A 10715-nucleotide genomic window follows, 5' to 3' on the forward strand; every position below is an offset into this window, starting at 1 on the left:
AGTTCAAATCTGACCTTAGACTTCCAAACTGTATGATCCTGGCCAAGTCACTTAATTCTGTTTGCCTTAGTTTCATTATCTTTAATATGAGCTGGAGAAGAAAGTGGCAAAGCACTTCAATAGCATTGCCAAGGAAACCTCCAATGAAGTCACATTTGAAGAGTCAAGTGTGATTGAACAACAACAACATGGAACAACGCAAGATCTACACATCAGTTAGTTCATATTTATCTCCATAGAAGTATGAAGTCAAGAAAGAGACACTTCAAGTCTAGTGACTGAGAACATGTTGTTTGGAATCAGCGGAGTTGTATTCAAATTCTGACATTGTCAAGCCCTTGGTGGTAATAAATGACCATTTGTTAGATACTTACTGTTTGCTGGGTACTCTTAGGCACTTGGGATATACCAAATAGTTAAGCAAAGCAACTGATTCACAGTATTTAGTGAATACTAATGAATAGCAGCATGTATTTGTGTATATATATAAAACACAATATCACTCACATGTTCATATACATAGACATGTGTGGATATACTATAATGTAATGCACAGTGCATGTATATATATATATATACATATATATATATATAAAATTTATATTGCATATATATCTGATTACATATCTTGGGTGTCTGATACATCCCTATATTGTAGGGACGTGGCTATGGCTATGACTGCGGCTTTGTAGTGAGATAATGCTTGATCCCAAGCTTTTATTCTACTGGTAGATATAGCACATATTAGTGACTGGCAGCCAAAGAAGAGACCTTTGACCTAGTCAATTATAGGGACAACAAGCCTGGGAGAAATAGATCATCCTGCCATTTCTAATATCAAAGATGATATTATTTGCATCATGATTTCCTGAGTAAAGATGAAAAGAGAAATGCTTTCTTGCCCTAACCCCAAGGCCTTTGGGACCTTTTCCATCTGATTGTACTGAATCTCAGACATTTCTCTTTTTGGACCTGGCACTTTATAAAAATTGCACATAAATGGTGCTTAATAAATGCTTCTTTTGTGGCAGCTAGGTGGTGCAGTGGACAAAGCAATGGTCCTGGGAATTAGGAGGACTTGAGTTCAAATTTGACCTCAGACACTCAATAATTACCTAGGTGTGTGACTGTGGGCAAGTCACTTAACTATTTTCTGGCAAAAATGAAAATAAATAAATATATAGATAGATAGATAAGATAGATAGATAGATGAATGAATAAATAAATGTTTTAAAAAACAAATGCCATTTTTTTATTTGTTTATTCAAGAATGATGAGAAAAATAGAATTTTAAATTTTAGGATCTCTACAGATATAGAAATTATTATACAATGCAATTTAATTCAGTCCAATGCACCAAGTTTCTATTAAGCATCCTTTCAACAGATAAGGTCCTGTCATAGCCCCTGGGGATGAAAGGAATTTTTATTTTTAAGCATTCAAATGAAGGCTAGCAATGATAGAACAGAGCAACTTGCAACTAAATCTGACCAAATGAAAGGAAAGAAGTCTAACCAATCAAGATAAATACATGCAGCACAATTCCCAGAGTATTTCAGAATCAAATTACCAAGTAAGTACTAGATGGTGTGGAAGTATTCATGTGAACCTAACTGCAGGGAACACCCATCAATCCATCAACACATATTCATTAAATGTCTCATATGTGTCAGGCTCAAACTGATCCTGGGTGTTGCAATACAATGAATAAAACAATTCCTACTTGCAGGAAGCTCACATTCTATTGGGGAAGGCACCAAGGTGGCTCTTGTACTCTGGGCAGGAATAATGGCAAGTGAGAGTCTCCCCCCATGATAATTGCATTACTGTCTTTGGAGAATAAATTTCAGTTCTAACAGTCCAAAGAACCATGAGACTGCTCCAAAAAAACAAACCAAACAAATGACCCGGGAGTCTTTGCTTTCTCTCCATAGATCATAAGTGAGTGTTACTCATAAAGTATCCAAACTCCCTGAGCATATGTGTCCACTTCCACCATTAAAGTGGATTCAGGTGCTTGGCATGACTGTCTCCAGACAGACATTCTTGGAGTAATTGATGGCTTCAGTCTTACCGCCCTGTCCTTCCCAATTTGGAGAAACTCACGTTGTCTTAAAAGGAGCTTCAGCTGCATCCTTAGCCTGAAGAACACGTGGGAAGCTGCTCACACTTTCCTTTTATTAATACAACCTATTTTCACATTCTCCAATGACAAATTGCCCCAAATGAGCTTTTTTACACCTCCTCTCACCAGACCTGATGAGAAATTCATCTGGAAGCCACAGCTGTGCACTGGAGCATTGTTAAAACTAACTGTCTGTGGGAAGGCAAAGGAAAGAAAGGGAAGGGAAGGGAAGGGAAGGGAAGGGAAGGGAAGGGAAGGGAAGGGAAGGGAAGGGAAATGGAAGGAAATGGAAGGAATGGAAAATGGAAAAGAAGGGAAGGGAAAATGAAGGAAAAGGGAAAGGAATATAGAAGGGAGATGAAAAGGAATAGTGCAGGACAAAAGGGAAAGGAAAGAAAGGAAAAGGAAAAAGGAAAGGGGAAAAGATTGACAGGCAAAGTCAAACACTCTAGGAGAGGGAGATGATACTTTTTTGTGTTTTGTTCTAATTTTAAAAGCATATAAATACAAATGAATTTTCATGTTGAGGTGAGAAGGAAAGTGAATATAGAGGAGTTAAGCAGCTAGTGTAACAAAGTGCAAAATCACATCTTTTCTTAGTGTTTCAAGGTTTACTGGATGCCAGAAATGTGGTGGGGTTTGTATGGAACACAATCTCTGTTATGGAAATATATGTCTTTGAAACTAAAAAAAAAAAGAAGAAGAAAAAAAAAGAAAGAAAAGAAAGCTTATAGAAGACAAAGTAAGAAATTTTACCCATAGATATATCAAGATCCTATTTGTCATGCTTCTTTAAAAAAATATTTTTGTTATAGTAAACTTTAAAATCATCAGCAAATACATTTCAAGATACAAACAGAACAAGGTAACTACAAAAAAAGGTCATTGGATTTAAGAATAATCCCAGATGTCGATCCATACATGTATCCTCACATAGACATATTTATATATGCACATAGACATTGGCATATATTTATCTTTTTACAGATATGGAGATATATGTAAATATAGAAATATATATAGGTCTATATCTGGGAATCTTGTCAGAATTTTCTATCTAACATTTCTATATGTGTGTATGCATACATATATATGCCCAATGATATGTAAATGTATGTATTATATATAGATAAATATATATATATGAATTTTCTGTATTATGTGTCTTTCTGTATATGTGTATAGAAAACTATGTTCCAAAACTATGTGTATTCCAAAAACTTAAAAATATCTTAAATATATTTATATATGCATACATATTTATTTATATATATATATACACACATATATATGCACATATGTGGGGGTGGTGGCTAGGCGGCACAGTGGAGAGAGCACTGGCATTGGAATCAGGAGGACAGGAGTTCAAATCTAGTAACTTACCACTTACTTAGGCAAGTCAAGTAACCCTGATTGCTCTATAACCAGGGTCATCTCCAGTTGTTCTGATTCATATCTGGCTACTGGACCCAGATGGCTCTAGAGCAGAAAGTGAGGATGGGTGATTTGGCACAGAATCACCCTCACTCAAATCTAATTCACATGTTTTTCATGTCATCACTTCCTTGATGTTCGGGTCTTCTTTGGAAATGAAAGACAAACATTTCACACCCAAAGAAACATATCCCTATCTCCTGAGCTCTGGTCTTATATCATTTGTCTATCTTAAGCTGAATATCCTGTATCTCAGACTCAACAAGTTCAAGAGAACTTGATACCATTTCTTCCCAAACTCTCCCCTTTCTTCACTTCCTATTGTTGTTGAAGACCCCATCATCTTACCCATAACCCAGGTTCAGTATTCTCTCTGGCTCCTCATTTGCACTTACCAGATCCAATCCAAGATCTTATTATTTTTCACCATCACCACATCTCTCCTAGCACCTCTCCTTTTGCAAAGTCTGATCCAGGCACTCATAGTCTCAAACCTGGTCTATTGCTATAGCCTTTTAGTTGGTCAGCCTGACTTAAGTCTCTCCCAACCAAATCCAAAATTTATAGCAATCTATTGATCAATTACCACCATGAGAGAGATCAAAACTGATCATTTAGTGCATTTTGTATGAATTCTCAATTCTATCTCAGGAGCCAGTCAAAAGCCTTTAAAACATAACAAAACAGTGCAAAACAAGGACTGGAAACAGTCATAGAATACCTACTTATGTTTTAAACTAGTTTTGCATATCCTGTTTTTCCAAATCATCCTTCACTTACATAGGCAGCCTCCCTAAACTTTCAACCCCTGCCATGAGTTGTAGGCAGAAAGAATTCATTGCTCATGTTTCCAGGACCAGCCTGTGATTAGTCAATCTTCCTTTCCCTACTGCTCCCTGTTGTAATATAGGGACTGTTAAATGACTGTTAAATCATACATTTAATTTTAAAAATTAAAATAAGCCTTCCAAGCTTGAGAAGGGAGAGGTATCATGGTGCAGCAATAATAAATGTGAAAAAGATCTAAGGGCTTCAGCAAGCTATTGGCTTTATATGAATCAACATTGTGATATAACAGACAAGAAACAAATGTGATTTGAGACTACATAAAAGAGAAATAACTTCCCAGAAAAAGGAGAAATAATTCCAGCATGCTCTACCCTGACCAGACCATATTCAAATAGTGTGTTTAGTTCTTTTTATAGAAATGAGGGAATTGCTTATTTTTAAAATCATTTATTTAGTTAGGTTATTTTTAACATTTAGCTTTTATATTTTTGAGTTGAAAATTCTCTCTTTCCCTCCTGTCATTGCCTCATCCACTGAGAAGGCAAACAATATGATTTCAATTATACAGATGAAGTCAGGCAAAACATATTTCCATATTAGCCGCATTGGAAAAAATTATAAACGAGAAGCATAAAGAAAGTTTAAAAAATGTTTTTCAATTTACACTCAGAACTCATCAGTTTCCACTCAGGAAGTGAATAACATTTTTCATCATGGGCTCTTTGGAAATATTTTGAATCAGTTTAATGATCAACGTATGGATGTTTTTCAGAATTGGTCATCCTTACAATGTAGACATTGTAAGATTCTGTTCAGTTCACTCTCTATCAGTTCACATATGTCTTCTTAGGTTTTTCTGAAACCATCATGTTCATCACTCCTTATACCACAATAGTGTTCTTTCACAATAATATATCACCAGCTTCTTTAGCTATTCCCCAACTGAAGGACATCTAAATTTGCAAAGTTTTGTCACCACACAAGAATTATTCTTGCACATCTAGGTCCCTTTCTCTTTTCTTTTTTCATAAATAATATTTAAATATTTATTATTAAATATTAAATTTTTAAATTTTAAATTCATAAAAATATTTTCCAAAACTAAAAACAAGTAGGGAAAAGAATGATATTATTTTACAGTATTTTGTAGATCTGTTTATTGTTTAGTTTAGAAGGCGGTTGAATCTTTTTCATGTTTTTAATTTATTATTTATTGATCTAAATTTAAAAATTAAGTTATAAATGCTGTTCTATCATGCCCTATCCATTGAAACGGTAAGCAATATATCAATTGCATAAGTGAAATAATGCAAAACACATTCCCCTATTAGTTATGTGGCTTTTAAAAAACATCAAAATAAAGAAAATAAAAAGCATTGTATTTCTATGTGTTCTTAGACTTCAACTGTTCTTTTTTGGGAAGTAGATAGAATGTTTCCCTTTTATAAATCTCACCTCATCATAGTGTATGATCCATGTGATTTACTTCTATAATCTCCTTGATAATATTTTATTTAAATTTTTGCATCAGCATTCATTAGGAAAATAGACTAACATTTATTCTTTCTCTGTTCTTTCTCTTCCTGGTTTGGTATCAATTTCATATTTATGTTATAGAAGGAATTTGTTAGGACTCCTTTATCTAATTTTTCCCCAGATACTTTTTATAGTATTCGAATTAATTATTCCTTAAATATTTGATAGAATTCATTTATAAATTTGTCTGCTACTAGGGATTTTTTAATATTTAAAGATTTGAGTTTTGAGTTTTACAATTTTTCTCTCAATCTGACTTCCCATCCCCCACAGAAAGGAATCTGTCAGTCTTTATTTTGTTTCCATGTTGTACATTGATCCAAATTGAGTGTGATGAGAGAGAAATCACATACTTAAGGAAGAAATAAAAAGTGTAAGAGATAACAAGATCAGACAATAAGATATCTAGTTTTTTCCCTAAATTAAAGGGAATAGTCCTTGAAATTTGTTCTAACTCCACAGCTCTTTATCTGGGTGCAGATGGTATTCTCCATTGCAGACAGCCCAGAATTGTCCCTGGTTGCTGCACTGATGGAACAAACAAGCCCATCAAGGTCAAACATCACCCCCATATTGCTGATAGGGTGTACAGTGTTTTTCTGGTTCTGTTCATCTCACTCAGAATCAGTTCATGCAGATCCTAGGGACTTTTTCTTAAGGAATTCATTGAAGGAGTTCATTTTATTTCTTTATCTAAGATATAGTTATTTAAGTATTTTATTTCCTCTTCTGTTAATCTGGTCAGTTGTTGCAAATATTTATCCATTTCTCTGAGATTATCAGATTTTTGGCATCCATTTCAGCAAAATAATTCTGAATAATAATTTTAATTTCATCTTCATTTGTGGTAAATTCAAACCCTTTCATTTTTGATGCTTGTAATTTGATTTTCCTCTTTTTAAAAACAATTAAATTAGTTAATTGCTTTCACAAAATTAGTAGTTCTTTTGTTACTTTAGGTTTTATTATTTTTTCTTGATTTTCAGGACATAATTGGTGTTTAATTGAAAATTTATTTTTTTTCTTTTATTACTTTCAAAATACATGCACATTTTTTCAGCAGATCATTTTTTAAAAATTAATGTGTTTAGAATAATAAAATTTTCCTTTAATTATGCTTTAACTATATCCCACAAATTTTGATTCTGTTGTCTTATTGTTGACTCTATCTCTAATGAAGCCATTGATTATATTTTTATTTCTTCTTTACCCCATTCCTTTACTTCTTAATTAGAATTAGATAATTTAGGTTCCACTTAATTTTTAATTTATTCATCCAAGGCTTTTACTGAGTGTGATTTTTATTGTATCATGATCTGAAAAGAATGCATTAAATATTTCTGTGTTTCTGCATTTCTGTGAAGGATTTATCCTCTAATACACAATCAGTTTTTGTGAGGGTGCAATGTACAACTGAAGAAAAAGCACCTTCCTGTCTATTTTTTTTCAGTTTTCTCCAAAAGTTTATCATATCTAACTATTCTAAAATTCTATTCATATCCTTAATTGTTTTCTTATTTATTTTATGGTAAGATTTTTCTAGATCAAAGATAGGAACATTGAAGTCCCCCAATAATATAATTTTAATATTTCCTTTTTGTAACTCACTAAACTTTCCATTTAATAATTTTGATGCCTTACCATTTGATTCATATATGTTTAGTATTATTATTATTATTATTAAGCAAAATTTAGTGATCCTTTCTTTCCAATAACTGTGATCCAGAACTATGTCTGGTCGATGACATTCCAAAAAGGATCTTCCTGGTTTGGTGCTTTTACCTTAGCATTTTGATTTTAAGGGCAGCTAGGTGACACAGTGAATAGAGCATTGGCCTTGGAGTCAGGAGGATGGGAGTTCAAATCCCATCTCAAACAATTGACACTTAATAGTTGTGTGACCTTAGATGAGTCACTTAACTCAAACTGCCTCACATCCAGGGTCATCTCCTGATTCATATCTGGCCACTGGATCCAGATGGCTCTGGAGGAGAAAGTGAGATAGGTGACTAAGCATAGCACCCCCTCACCCAAAACCAATTCATTTGCGTGTCATGACATCACTTCCCTGATGTCGTGGTCCTCTTCAAGAATGAAGAACAAAAAAAAATTAGATTTTACTTTATTTTTACTTTACCTAGTGGTCGCATTGCTGGGTCAGAAGTCCTGGTACCAAATTGTTTTCCAACAAGGTTTGATCAGTTTACAAAATTGGTGGTTTTGGCTTAGTCTAATTTTATACATCCACTCCAGCATTTAACATTTCACTTCACTTTCATATTAGCCAATCTGATAGGTGTGAAGTGGTACCTCAGAGTTGTTTTAACTTATATTTCTCTAAAACATAGTGATTTAGAGTATTTTTAATTTAGAGCCTTGATTTCTTTTTTGAAAATAGCCTCCTCATATTTTTCGATGATTTTTCAATTGGATTATGGTTCTTAAGAATCTGACTCAGGGGTGGCTAGGTGGCACAGTGGATAGAGCACCAGCCCTGGAGTCAGGAGTACCTGAGTTCAAATCTGGCCTCAGACATTTAATAATTACCTAGCTGTGTGGACTTGGGCAAGCGACTTAACCCCATTGTCTTGCAAAAAAAAAGTCTGACTCAGTTTTCTATATATTTAAGAAATGTGACCTTTATCAAATAAACTTGCTGTACATTTCTCCCCTACCACCTTCCCAGTTTCCTGTTTTTCTTTTAATCTTGTCTGCATTGGTTGGTGAAAAATCTTTTTCATTTCACATAATCAGACTTGTCCATTTTACCATTTTACTTTCCATGATCCTTTCTATCTCTTTGGGCATAAAGTCTTCCCTTATTCATAGAGGTAACATATATTTTTTCATGCTTCCCTAATTTGCTTATACCACTCTTTGTGCCTGCATAATTTCCACATTTTTAACTTTATTGATTTGTGATTTGAGCTATTGGTTTATGCCTAATTTCTGACAATACAATTTACAGTTTTTACAGCAATTTTTTGGACCTTCTAAATTAGATCTTTGAGTTTTTCAAACATTTGATTATTATGGGCATTTCCACCTACACACTGTATTTATGAGCATCACTTTTTAGGAAGAATATTGGTTAGCTTCAACTGTTCTTTTTTGGCACCAAGGGACAAAATTAAGAGCAATGAGTATACTTTATACAATAGAAATATAAAATATTTCCCAAGACTATCAATGCTTCCAATTTGGAACCAGAGTAAAATATAATTGAGAAGGGCAGATTAGTGGTAAATTAGATAGAGCATTGGCCCTGGACTCAGGGGAACTTGAGTGCAAATCTGGCCTCAGATATGTGTGTGTGTGTGTGTGTGTGTGTGTGTGTGTGTGTGTGTGTGTGTGACCTTGGGTAAGTCACTTACCTCCATATCCTATCAAAAACCAAAAAAATGTAATTGAGAAATGTTTAAGAAAATAAATAACAATACAATATAGGTAATTTTAATTTGTGTTTTTCAAAGTCAATATGCAACATTTGATTTTGACACCACTATTTGTAAAGGGACAAATTAAGGTGTGATGTAAGAAAAACTTCATAATCACTCAAGCTTTCTGAATGTGAAATGGACCTCATGAGAAAAAAATGGATTCTTTTCATTAGAAATCTTCTACTATAGATGGCATGGAATATAGTCAAGTATATTATTAAAAATATCTTTTTCAAGAAATACTCGAATAGTCTATATGACCACTGAGGTCATTTGTCTACCTGACAGCCAATGATTCTATGACAGTAGCATTCATCCTATGGGTTCCCCTGAGAGGAAGAAAAGAGAAATGGAAAGGAATAAGCATTTATTAAGGAATGGGAAAGCACGTGCTTATTATCATGTATTGGGCAAAATGCCAAGCTCTCCACAAACAATATTCCATTTGATCCTCCCAATATCTTTGTGAGATAAATATTCTTATGATTTCCATTCTACTTTTGAGGAAGCTAAAGCAAACAGAGGCTAAGTGACTTGCCTAGGGTTAAATATCTAACAGGTGTCTGGGATTCTGATTTGAACTCAGGACTTCCTACCTCTTGGTCTAGTCTTTATCCACTATGCTACCTGGCTGCCACTGAGATATTCACAGAACCATAGTGGAATTATGAAGATCCTACTTCCAAAAAGAGAAGTTGAAGAGAAAAAAATATTTCTTACATGATACATAGATACTTTCTGTAGAAGTAACTTCCATGTCAATATGGAGAATATTATTGTTCATTGTCCAGTAATCATTTGCCCAGTCTCTTTTAATTAATGTTTATTGAAAAGTAAGTGGAACAAACAGCCCCTATGATGCAAGTTTGTGGACAAAGTAAAGGTTAGATATGGCCTGACATGACCTGATCACTTTTAGTAATATTACAGATAGACTATGCCATTTAATACTGACTGGTGGATGAGAACTTATTTGGACATATATATTTTTTTTTCAGTTTTGTTCAGTCATTTTTCAGTTGGGTCTTGACTCTGTGTGAACCCATTTGGAGTGTTCTTGACAAAGATATGGAAGTGGTTCTCTCTTTTCTTCTCCAGTTCATTACAAATCAGGAATCTTCCTAACTCCAAGTCTGGCACTTTATCCACTGAGCCACCTACTTGCCACAGTAGTATATGTCATTTTAAGATTTTCAAACTTCTTTACAAATATTATTTCATTTTATTCTCACAACAACCCTGAAAGATAAATGCTATTCTTTTCCCATTATGCAGATGGAAAAAGTTAGAACGACAGACAATGATGACTTTGCTATGAGTCTTGCAGCAAGTAAGTGTCCTAGAATTGACTTGATCTCAGTCTTCCTGTCTCTAGTTTCAGAAATCTAATC

This window comes from Macrotis lagotis, chromosome 3, assembly GCF_037893015.1.
Source record: "Macrotis lagotis isolate mMagLag1 chromosome 3, bilby.v1.9.chrom.fasta, whole genome shotgun sequence".
NCBI lineage: Eukaryota > Metazoa > Chordata > Mammalia > Peramelemorphia > Peramelidae > Macrotis > Macrotis lagotis.